Source organism: Vulpes lagopus, chromosome 16 (assembly GCF_018345385.1).
Source record: "Vulpes lagopus strain Blue_001 chromosome 16, ASM1834538v1, whole genome shotgun sequence".
Taxonomy (NCBI): domain Eukaryota; kingdom Metazoa; phylum Chordata; class Mammalia; order Carnivora; family Canidae; genus Vulpes; species Vulpes lagopus.
In genome coordinates this window covers 55,928,262-55,940,486 of record NC_054839.1, presented here as the reverse complement: position 1 = coordinate 55,940,486, position 12,225 = coordinate 55,928,262, and the positions used below count along the sequence as shown (strand labels likewise).

The 12,225-nt window shown below is 38.0% G+C and overlaps 1 protein-coding gene across 1 annotated transcript in view; it reads right to left on the bottom strand.

Moving 5' to 3' along the window:
• GTF2F2 (general transcription factor IIF subunit 2) overlaps positions 1-12,225 on the bottom strand; it is a 147,112-nt gene that overhangs the window by 42,589 nt on the left and 92,298 nt on the right. The gene's annotated exons all lie outside the window — the stretch shown is intronic.

The window sequence follows — 12,225 nt, the reverse complement described above, 5'->3', positions numbered from 1 at the left end:
TGGTGTGTGTACCAGACAGTGCTGGTAAACAACAGATTTGTAAATTAATTTTAAATATTTCACATTCATGTTAGCCTCATAAAGTGTATGTGTGTGAGAGTGTTTCTCCGATAACAAGTGTTATTTTGGGTTGTGCATTAAAGTTTTAAAAGCTAGAAGATCGAGTATAGTTCATGAAGCAGAGCGAGTGATTTTTTTTCTTTTTGAAACTACACAGAATGCTGCATATCAATGAACAAATTATCTACAGTGAGCAACACAGGGCAGAAAAAATGTCTTACCTTTTGTTCCTGAGTGTGTGGTACATAATAAGTGCTCAGTGTTTGCAGAATAACGGGTTTACACACATTTGTGAAGTTTTGGGCTGTGTAGCCTTTGGTATTGTGATGTAAAATATTGATGGTGGGAGGAGGAACTCTGCTCAGTCTATAGTATTAACTTCAGTTTCAATGGGCAATAGCATCTTTAATTTGTTGTCCACGCTACAATACATGTAAGTATGTGTCATTTTATGCCATTTTAAAGAGAAAATAATTTGATATTTTAAAGTTAACTTTGGAATATTTGTAAATTAAATATAAGTAATTCAATTTTATGAGAATTCAACAAATAAAAGATTATTAGAATCTAACAAAGGAAAAATACTCATCACTCTTTTTAGATAAATCTCCAAAATGCAGGAGGCTAAAAGGATTATGAAAAACATTCATTCGTGAAGCAATTATTTATTCATCATTATCAAGTGACAGGCACCATGCTAGGTGACAGGAATACAGTCAATAAGTAATAATTCATGATTAATAAAGATAGTGCCATACAGTAATAAGTGCTAAAAATACAATAAAACTGAGTCATGGCATGGCAAGTAACTAGGCAGTGGTGGTGGGGAGACAGCTATACTATTTCACCTAGGAGTGGTCAGGAGAGGCCTGTCTGAAGAAGTGACATAAGACCTCAGCACTGCCTGATGGAAAGGAGGCTGAAAGACTTGCGCTCAGACTGAAAGAGCCTGGAGATGGGACTGTTCTTGTTCTGAGGGACAAAGAAGGGGCTATTCTGGCTGCTGCCTAGTGAATGAGAATAGGAGTGTGGTGGGAGAAGTGGATAAAAAAGCTTCAGGGTCAGAGCACTTAGAGTCTGGAAGGTAGACAGTACAGGATCTTGTAAATTCTAACAGGGAAGTGGTATGATCTCCTCTTATGCTAATGGTGCTACGTGAAGAATGGCCCACAGGAGGAAGCAGGGAGCCACTAGATAGAAGGCTACTAGAGTAGTAGAGCCAGCTGCAGGGTCAGGAGCCATTGGCCAGGCACTGGGCCCACAGTGAGAAGGGTTTTACACTTGATTTAATGCAATGCTGTCACTGTTTTGAAATTCTTAATTTATCAATAAGGGACTGTGGAATTTTGTTTTGCAACAGCCCTTACAAATTGTACAGTTGGTCCTAAATTTAGGTGAGCGAAGAAGGCAGTTTAGATTTGTGTAGTGGCAGGAATGATAAGTAGGTCAGTGTGTATAGTGTTGGTACAGCTGACAGAACTTGAAGATGGAATGGCTGTGTCTCATCATGAATAAGAGGAATCATGGATAACTCCTATGAATTTTTGTTTGTTTTCCCCCTGAGTGACTGAGTTAAAATGGGGAAGACTGTAGAAAGAACTGCATTAGAGGTGGGAAAGTGGGTAAGAACCAAGAAGTCAACTTCAGGGATGTGAAGTTAAGAGGCCTATAAGCCAACCAAGGGGAGCTTTCAAGCGAACAGTCGTAAATACACAGGTATGAAGGCCCAAAGAGAAGTCTGAGCTGGAGATACAAATTCCAGAGTTGTGCATATATTTCTAAAGGGCTGGGATCACTTAGCAAGACAATGTGGAGGGCAGGGTAGATACACTTCAAGAGATCAGCAGAAGCTACAAAGACTACTAAGGCCAGAGGAAAATTAGAGGTTCACAGTAAGGAAGGGAGGAGAATGTGCTAAAGACAGAGTCCTGAACAACACCTATGAATCTCCCTCAGGGTGAAAGGTGTTCGATCTGTGACTCATTAGACCATCTAGCTGTTCAGCCTAACATTGCAATACTGTACAATCAGCCCCTGTGTCTGCTCGGCCTACCACGCTGATCTACTACATTTCCTATTGATTTATCCCAGATTGTGATGTGCCCATTCCTCCTTGAACCTCTCTCTCCTGCTCTTTATCTATTCAAAGCCTATGACTCTTTTCCCTCACTTCACCAAATCAGCATTTTCTGAAACCTGGTATTTACTGCTGGTGTCAATCAGCATGTTTTACATGTTTATATGGTCTATAATAATCTACTATCCTAAATTATTATTTAATACCTGTCTGTGATCCATTTCCCAAACAGATAAAGCTCTGGCTTCCTTTTAATGTTACACCACTTAGTATACACAGATGCTTAATATATATCTGTTGAACAAATGAGTAATAAATAACACCTTGAAGCTATGAAATATGGGGAAGTAAGAGAAGTAGATAAATCAACTTGGCATGCGACAGCTTAAAAAGAAATGACTCATTGTGATCAAACTCCTGAGCAGCCTGCATGACAAAAGGCATAAAACCTAAGTTTCATACCTTTCATTTCTTCTTCATTCAACAAATATTTATTGTGCACCTACTAGGCACTAGGGACTCTTCCAGTAATTAGAGATACTCCAGCCAATAAAGTAGACAAAAAGTCTTGTCCTTGTGCTGCTGCACTTTAGTGGAAATACCATTCACTGGCATGTTTTATTTTACATAAACTTACTAAGCCCACATCTTCCTCTCCTGTTTTCCCCACATGCCTACTATTTTTCAGTCTGAAATGTTTTTGCGTGAACATTATCATTATTACTAATTCCATATTTTCAGTTTTCCTCAAATATATAACATGTTACAAGAAAAGGGTTTGTACACATTCTGAGGCCTTTAAAGTCATAAAAAAATCAGTACACAATATGTAACAAGTGTCACACTATGGTATATTATAGAGAAGTACATCTTCAAAACAGCGTAACCACTAGTACATCAAAACTACCCAAAGCATTACAGATTTCACATAAACTTCACAATAATAAAATAATAAACTCCACAGACATGTAAAATCATTGAATATTCCAACTCTCTCCTGCAGATATATGGAGCTTTAAAATTTAATTAAGTTATGCTACCAAATTTCATTTTAAGTTGTAGTTGAAATTAGATAAAAAATTCTAAAATGAAACAAAGAAAACATGTAAATAAGTTACATATCATATAAATCCTGAAAATGTTATCCTATTTATTTGATAATGTAACAGAACCATGGTACCAACACAATATTAAGTTGTAGGGCATTAGGGCAAGGATCATCCTATACAAAAGAGAGAAAGAGAACAAACTCCCTTCCCCTTTCCTACTGATAAGCCAGGCAATCTTTTGAAAATATTACAGCCAAAAGATGTACCCTGTCATCTAATGCACTGGAATCAACTGAATCTGGGTTCAAATTTCAGCTTTGCCATCCACAAACTGTGAGCCTGGGCAAATCAGTTAACTACAGCTCAGTTTTTTCATTTGTGAAAATGGAAAGATTAAAAAAAAAAAGAAGAAGTAATTAAATTGAACATCTAATAGAATATGAAGCCATTACCATGCAGACTGAACTGTCCTGCCTGAAAATCAGTTCCCCTAGGCAGGTTTTTTATTTTTTTATTTGGGGGGGGGGCGGGGGCAAGAAAGCACGAAGTGGGGCAGGGCAGAGGAGAGGGGGAGAAAGAATCTGAAGTAGGTTCCATGCCCAGTGCAGAGCCAATATGGGGCTTGATCTCACAAACTTGAGATCATAACCTGAGCCAAAAATCAAGAGTTGGATGCTTAATCAACTGAGCCACCCAGGCATGCCCCACCACCACCACCACTCACCCTAGTCAGCCTTTAAAAATGGCTTTCTCTACTTGTCTAGGATTCTTTTTTACTCAAGTTTTCTTTACAATACATCCCATGACAACTTCATTAGAGTCTCAAGCAAGAAGGATAGTCTAGAAGATGTTTATAAGTAAGGTCTTCTTGTACTTTAACAAACTACTAAGAATATGTAAAGCCAGGTCATCCCAAAGTCTAAATTAGTCCCTCCTAATAGCAAGTTAAAGACTTGCTTATTATCATTCCTGCTGATTACTAAATGGTAAATGAGACCTTGTTTCCCTAACAAAGGAACATGTAATATCTTTCCTTACTCTTCAAGCACTTAGGGAAACCACAGACCAAGGGCTGAAAATGTCAGTGCTTACAAGGACCAGACAAGCACCTTAGATTTTAAGCCAACTAGTAAGAAGAAAATAGGACATCTGAGCCTGCTGCAAATAAAGAGATGCAGTTCCTTCCCAGGTTTGCCCATTTTGCAATGCACCACACTATCACACTGAAGGGGCACATTCAAAGAGATGGCAAAAGTTTGTAAAATTATTGTGACAATCTTCTGGCAGATGGCAATAACATCTTGTTCAACAAAATATATAAACTGCCACGATCCCTGGCAGACAAAAATAACACTTAAGGAAGGATCACTTTTCACAAGTTGTACAAAGACGTTATAGGGACTAGTGATGGTCCTAATCTTATCTAAGGGAATCTGGCCACTTCTGTGGGTTGCATTCAGCAGCAAGTTTTAAATCCTTGGAAGAGATCTCCAACAAATGCAGGCGGACCAGATCTACCCACTTGGTCCAGGAAGTAAAGATGGTTGTCCTGGTGACAAGTCCCACCACAAACTAAAAGGACTACTTAAATTTTGTGTTTAGGGCCAACCTATGCATAGTGTAATTTCAGTGATTTTTCTTCCTTTCCCATTAAAATAAAAAAAAAGAAAAGTGCCTACTCAAATACCTAGAACAAGTAATCTAATGGCTATTATTCGCATGTAGTAATAAAAGGTTTAAAATCAAATACCCATTTTGATTGATGCCTATTCGTTCTTAAAATGTATTCAGAATTGAGATAGAAAATATCAGAATATGATAAAAACTATGTGCCTAAAGATAGTCATTACTAAGGGGGAAAGGAGTGAAAAGGAGATGCCTGGATAATAAAGATAAACTTTCCCTACTTCACAGTTTTACCTAAGGTTAGTCCTGTTGATTTTCAACTGTGAGTGAACAAAGACAAATTGTGTACTGAGTGTATTTTTATCCTGCAAAAGCTGTGAGGCTTTGTAGAAACACCACCACATGCCAGTACTGCTTCTCAGGACTTATAATTTAAATTTAAACACAGCTAAATGCATTTTTAAAAGAGTATTAATTCTTAAGAGATTCATTAATCATGGCATAACCATAAATCTTTAACTTTAAAATTTTGATTTTTGGTCAAATATGAAAATTTATTGAACATAAAGTTGAAACAACAAAGATGAACAAGATATATTCCCTGACCTCAAGGAGCTCACTATCTAGTCGAGATAAAGCAAAGTAGTAAAAAAGTAAAAGTGAAATGTGATGAGTGGTTTATTACAAAAAGTGCAACGGGAGCTTGGTGGAGAGGGTGATTATCCTGTGTGGAGAAAAATGGCTGGTGACATTTCACATTTGAACTAAACCTTAAAGGATAAATAGGGAGTTTGGCAAGCAGAAAACCAAGAACAGAGCACAACAATGGGAGAAGAATGCACATGATACATCTGGAAAGAGTGAAAGCAACCAGTTTTGTCTTTGTTTTTTTTTTTTAGAAAGAATTCTTTAAAAAAAAAAAAGAATTTTTTTTTTTTAAGATTTTATTTATTTATTCATGAGAGACAGAGAGAGACAGAGAGAGAGAGAGAGAGAGAGAGAGGCAGAGACACACACAGGTAGAGGGAGAAGCAGCCTCCATGCTGGGAGCCCGATGTGGGACTCGATCCCGGGGTTCCAGGATCCGGCCCTGGGCTGAAGGCGATGTTAAACTGCTGAGTCATCCGGGCTGCCCAAGCAACCAGTTTTGATACAGCACACACTTGAGTCGGGATGGCAGCAGAGTAAGAAGAGGCCAGAACCCCAAGGAACATCAAGAGAATGGGCAGAGGGAGTACAGAACTACAAAGACAAGAGATGCTTAGAGTGAGACAATACCCAAATAGAAACTTCCTCTCCTCTTCCTTACGGTGAAAAGGTCAAAGAACTTGAAAGACAGAAATCATATGAAAACTTTGTTGTTTAACTATGCCAATGCTTTAATTCTTTATATATGTTCTTTATATGTGGTTTTTTACAATCATTTGGAAATCCTTCTTTTATCAGAATATTCAGTTTTCAGGTGTAGTCCATAGCTCAAGCGCTGTGGAGGACAACTGTTTCAGCTCTTCAGAGGAAATGGATGTGTCCTTACTATCAATCTCCCTAAGATTTTTTTTTTTTTGAAAAGAGGATGGCTTTCATGGACTAAGAAGTCTTCCTGCACCAAATAACATTCCCTATGAAGAGCTGTTTTAGTTTCTTAAAAAATTCTAGGTAAAACATCTTGCCTAGCTTTTTTATGGTAGTTTTATCCCACTGGTATTTTTGCACTTTTACTACAGCTGTCTATTTATAATACATTTAAAAACTGTATTTTAATGATGACATCAGCTCCTTTCACATAATCCTTCATTTAAAGTGATAATTAAAAAGGAACAGTACAGGGGTAAGGATGTGAGAATCAGCATGCTTAAGGCAAAGAAGGCCAGCTGTCTTTTTGGGTTAGCTCTTCACAAGGACTTCCTATTCCCTAGTGCTTTAAAAAATACATATATTTGATTAAAGAAGATTTACAGTGGGATGCCTGGGTGGCTCAGTAGTTAAACATCCACCTTCAGGTCAGGTCATGATCCCAGGGTCCTGAGATGAAGCCCCACCGGGCTCCCTGCTCAGTGGGGAGCCTGCTTCTCCTTCTCCTCCCTGCTCGCACTTTTCTCTCGCTATCTCTCATTTCTCTCTCTCAAAAAGGTAAATAAAATCTTAAAAAAAAAAAGAAAAGATTTATAGTTCCACATTTTAAAAATCATACATCTGGGTACCTTAGGACAGTCAAGCTGGAGAAACACCCATGAACATTAGAAGCAGAGCTAGAGCACTGATGACACTGAGAACTTCCAGATAAAGCATGGCTAAATCCTACAATACCACTGGATTTTATTTATGTGAGTCAATGAATTTCTTTTATTTTTAAGCCAGTTTGACCTGGGTTTTATGATACCTGAAAATGAAAGTAACCTAACTGATTCAAATATATTAATCATTCACCAAAATCTGTTTCAAATGAGACTACCAGTAAGCTAAAATCTAATAATACATTTCCCTGGTCATGAAATTATAGAATTCTGAGTTGCCATTATGACCTCTAATTTTATTGAGGACTAACAGAAAAATGATTTTTAATAAAACTTTTAGCTTATTACTGATTATGCTGTTTAATAAACTTCATATAAAAATTTACATGAAAACATTAACACAGCATTAGTGTATGCCCAACTTTGTGTGGCTACTTGGAAGCACACCATTTATGTTCAGCCATAGCAGTTTTACCTTGTCTAGAATCCCTGGTACTGTACACATTTCCTCATTGCCAGCACTTTCATTATCTGACTCTTATATTTTGGTTCCCATTTTAATTTTTTTTTTATTTTTATTTATGATAGTCACAGAGAGAGAGAGAGAGAGAGAGAGAGAGAGAGAGAGGCAGAGACATAGGCAGAGGGAGAAGCAGGCTCCATGCACCAGGAGCCCGACGTGGGATTCGATCCTGGGTCTCCAGGATCGTGCCCTGGGGCAAAGGCAGGCGCCAAACCACTGCGCCACCCAGGGATCCCTGGTTCCCATTTTAAAAGGTTAGTGTTTCAGTATATCCAGGTTATTCATACGGACTTTACATCCCAATTTTATCTGGGACAGTTTACATTGCTGTCTCAGGATGTCAACTTCTCTGGCTAGTGGCTGCTTTCATTCGCAAAATTATCCTGTTTTAAATGATAAATTATACAATTATCCTATTTGTAATTCATCTTGTACTTATTCTTTAAAAAGACACAGCTATAAGATAATTATCCTAAAATATGAGCAAAATCACTTACAAATTAATTATTCCTTATGAAATTTATATACAGAGAAGAGTAAAAAACTACAGGTCCTAAATATATCTACATTAGTTTAAATATGGTAAAAAGATGGGGCAGCCCGGGTGGCCCAGCAGTTTAGCGCCGCCTTCAGCCCAGAGTGTGATCCTGGAGACCCAGGATCCCACATCAGGCTCCCTGCATGGAGCCTGCTCCTCCCCTCTGCCTGCGTCTGTGCCTCTCTCTCTCTGTGTTGTTATTGCATTTAGCAAAAATTTTATTTGCAGAGACTTCTTTGGGCCTGAATGTAGTTCACCCAACATGAATCACATCATCCACAAATTACATAAAGATCTACTGAGTGAGGGGGTCCCTCTCCTCTTCCCATAATAACACACTCTAAGACATCTTTTACCATAATATGAAACACCAGGAAGCTAGACAGGTACAGTCTGGTAACCTCTCCCTAAGAAAGAAAGTGAATCACAACTTGTTTCCTACTATCTGGTATCTTTGCATAGAAAAAAAGACACTGATTTTTCTCTTTTCCACTTCTCCACAGCTATTTCCCAAAGAGAAAGGCTTTTTTTAGGTTTTTGAAGAAAGGCCACAAACACAGAGAAAATTAAAAATAAAAATTTTTGAGACAAGTATTTTTAGATGAGTTGGTGACATAAACATGGAGAAGTTAAAAAGCCACATATTTTCCCATTACTATGACTTTCCTACAAGAAAACACACATTAAGGTGACTGTCTATCTTTATGTCCCTTTATATTTTAAAGAGTACAACATGAATTATAAGTTGGTGAATGTATAATTTAACTTTGATTACTAAAAAAAAAACCTCAAAGGGGCACCTGGTTGGTTTAGTTAGTGGATCATATAACTCTTGATATTGGGGTCATGAGTTCAAGCCCCACTTTGGACAAAGAGATTAATTTTTTAAAAAAAAGCCTCGAGATGTTTAAAGTTACAGTTAGTAAAACATAAATTAAATAATTAAAGAAAAATTTTAGAGGGGGCGAGGGGTAGAGGAAGAGGGAGAGAATCTCAAGCAGACTCCCCACAAAGCACAGAGCCCAATGTGCAGGGCTTGTTCCCAAGACCCCTGAGATCATGACCTAAGCTGAAATAGAGAGTCAGAGGCTTAACTGACTCTTCATGTCATCCAGGTATCCCATGAATTTTAATTGGTATATCAAATGTGAGTTGATATTGCATATATTTATATTTACCAATTCAAAATAAATTTCTTCCTAATAAAATATAATTTAGATCCATCCAAATTTATGTCCAATAAAGAAAATTAATAGGAGCAAGTGGAATTTTTTCCCCTTTTTGTGTTTTAGGTTTTCTTGGTGGCTAAATGGATCCTTGCAGGAATTTATATTATGTGAGAGGTTGTACCAAGGAAAATTACGGCATAGGATTAATTTTTTTCTAGGCCTGAATTTTATTGACTAAAGGGTTCACATATTCCTTGGGTTTATTGCAATACTTATTTCCACCTTTATCTAAATGAATGACAGAACATTACAAACAGAATCTTACTTATATTTAATAAAGCTGTTATAATTCTCATAACATGTGGCTACTTTATCAGGTAAAATTTAATAGCAGACAGCTATCATAAGGATTTATTACCTAAATTAAATTCCCACTAACGTAGCTCTGAACATTCTTAAAGAGTATTATATATAAATATAAATTACGTTTTGTAAATATATCCATTTATGTTGCTAAAAGTGTAGTTCAGCTACTATTTGCAAATATAATACAGTAAAAACTCACTGGTTAAAGAAAAAAACCTCATTGATTTTAGGAAAGGTCTTCTTTGATTTAAAAAAAAAAAAAAAAGGCTTTCTCTTCCAGTCCTCTGTAAACAGAAAACTATTTAATTCTAATTTTTATTTTGAAAAACATTTGTTGATGAAATGTTTCTGTTTGTTTTATCATCACTTTCCCCCTCTCAAAGGAAGATACGTATGTATTTATGTATGTATGTGTCTGTGTGTGAACATATGCATGTGTATATGAATTAAAAAATCAAGTCCAGCTTTCAAGCGCAGCTGAGTTTAAAAAAAAAAAATTAAAGAAGCTGAATGCTGTTGATTCCTATGTTTCTGTCCCAAGTTTTGCCATTCCTTTCTATTTTAACCCAACAAATATTTCTGGGTGTTTATTACTTGTAATGCACTATGCTCAGTGCTCAGACTACAAACAGGAAGGGAGCAAGAGAGAGCGGGAAAGAAAGAAAAAGAAAAAGCAAACCCCACCACCCCTGTTCTTATGAAGTTCATAATCTTGTAAAAGATGTAACCATGCACACTTAAATATTAGAAAACACAGACCACTATGTGTACCATTAAATAGAATAAGGAAGTACGTGGGAATGTAGAGAGCAGGATGGCCGATCCTAAGTGGAGTGGGGTGAGAAGGATATGAGGAGGTTTCACTGAGTAAATGACCTCTGGATTGGTCTGTTAAGTCCAGAAGGATCCCAGCAGAAGGAAGATGAGGCATTCTAGATAGAGGATGCAGCATGCAACAAAGGCACAAAACTTAAAAGTGCCCAGCACACCCGGATAACAGCGTGTAGTGTGACGGAACTAGCTGATGTCCGTCAGCAGGATAACAGCTAAAAATAAAGCCAGAAAGTGAGACAAGAGCCAGATTATCCAAAACCTCGAATGTCATAAGGACCAGGCAGTCAGAAGGAGGCTCTGAAAACCTCGGCGCGCATGTGTGAAATATCCAAGTGCTGGATACCTGAAGTGCTGCACTGCCAATTCTGTTCTCAAACACTCCTGCTTTGATGTCACCTCCAGCTGGAAATCTGCCTTTCCATTTGTTTGTTTGTTTTTTTTTTAATTTTTATTTATTTATTTATGATAGTCACACAGAGAGATAGAGAGAGAGGCAGAGACACAGGCAGAGGGAGAAGCAGGCTCCATGCACCGGGAGCCCGACGTGGGATTCGATCCCAGGTCTCCAGGATCGCGCCCTGGGCCAAAGGCAGGCGCTAAACCGCTGCGCCACCCAGGGATCCCATGCCTTTCCATTTGATCCACAGCACCACCATATTCCTATTCCTCCTACCATACGGTCAGTAAACAGATGTCTTGGGTAATCCTGTGTGTATGTATTTATGTTCTTTCATGTTTAAAAACTGTAAACTTTCTGGAGCAAGAACAGTATCTAGTGATTTTTTTTTTTTTAAGATTTTATTTATTTATTCATAGAGACAGAGAGAGAGGCAGGTCTCTCTGGCAGGCAGAGGGAGAAGCAGGCTCCATGCAGAGAGCCCGACGTGGGACTCGATCCAGGGTCTCCAGGATCACACCCTGGGCTGCAGGCGGCGCCAAACCGCTGCGCCACCGGGGCTGCCCTAGTGATTTTTTATCAATTAAGCCTTACCTCAGCGATCACATTAGGCATCTGAAAATGTTAAATAACAATAAAGTACAGGTGGACTCTCCAATGGCACATGTTTGAACTGCACAGGTCCCTCTGTACGTGACTTTTTAATTTTTACAGTACTGTAAATGTATTTTCTCTTCCTTATGAAAAGGTCAACACCTCAACCCCCTTGTTGTTCAAGTGTCAACTGTAAAGGAGATACAACTTATGGCTTTTGTTATTTTATAATTGTGATGAATGTACTCATCAGTACTCTTCTTGCAGATTAAGTACTTTCTGCTTTTTTCAGTTTTAACGTAAGCTGCCAACCAGGATTTACATTAAAATTAACATGGGAACTCTAAAGCCTCTCCACCCCTCTCCATCAGAGTTACCCATCAGTCTGAGGATTCGTAACAGAAGTGCACCCAGGCCACAACACAAGAACCACCACCATCAGTCTGGTCCTAGAGAAATCCCCTGTCCCACAACCATTTAAAGTAAGAGATGGGTTCATTAAGTTCGATCGACTACCTCCAAATATCCTCAAAACCTAGTTTTTCATTTCCTTCTGACTAGAACCACTGTGTTTAGCCATTTAGACATTTTGTACCTGGGTTATTATGACAGCCTCTAGCTTCCCTCCCTGCTTTCAGTCTTACATTATGGCCAGAATGAACTCTCCAAACACAAATCCCTTTGCTTTCCATACAGCTTAGAATTTTTCAGTACCTCCCTAATGGTCAAAGCACAAATTTCAAATTTCTTATCAAGGC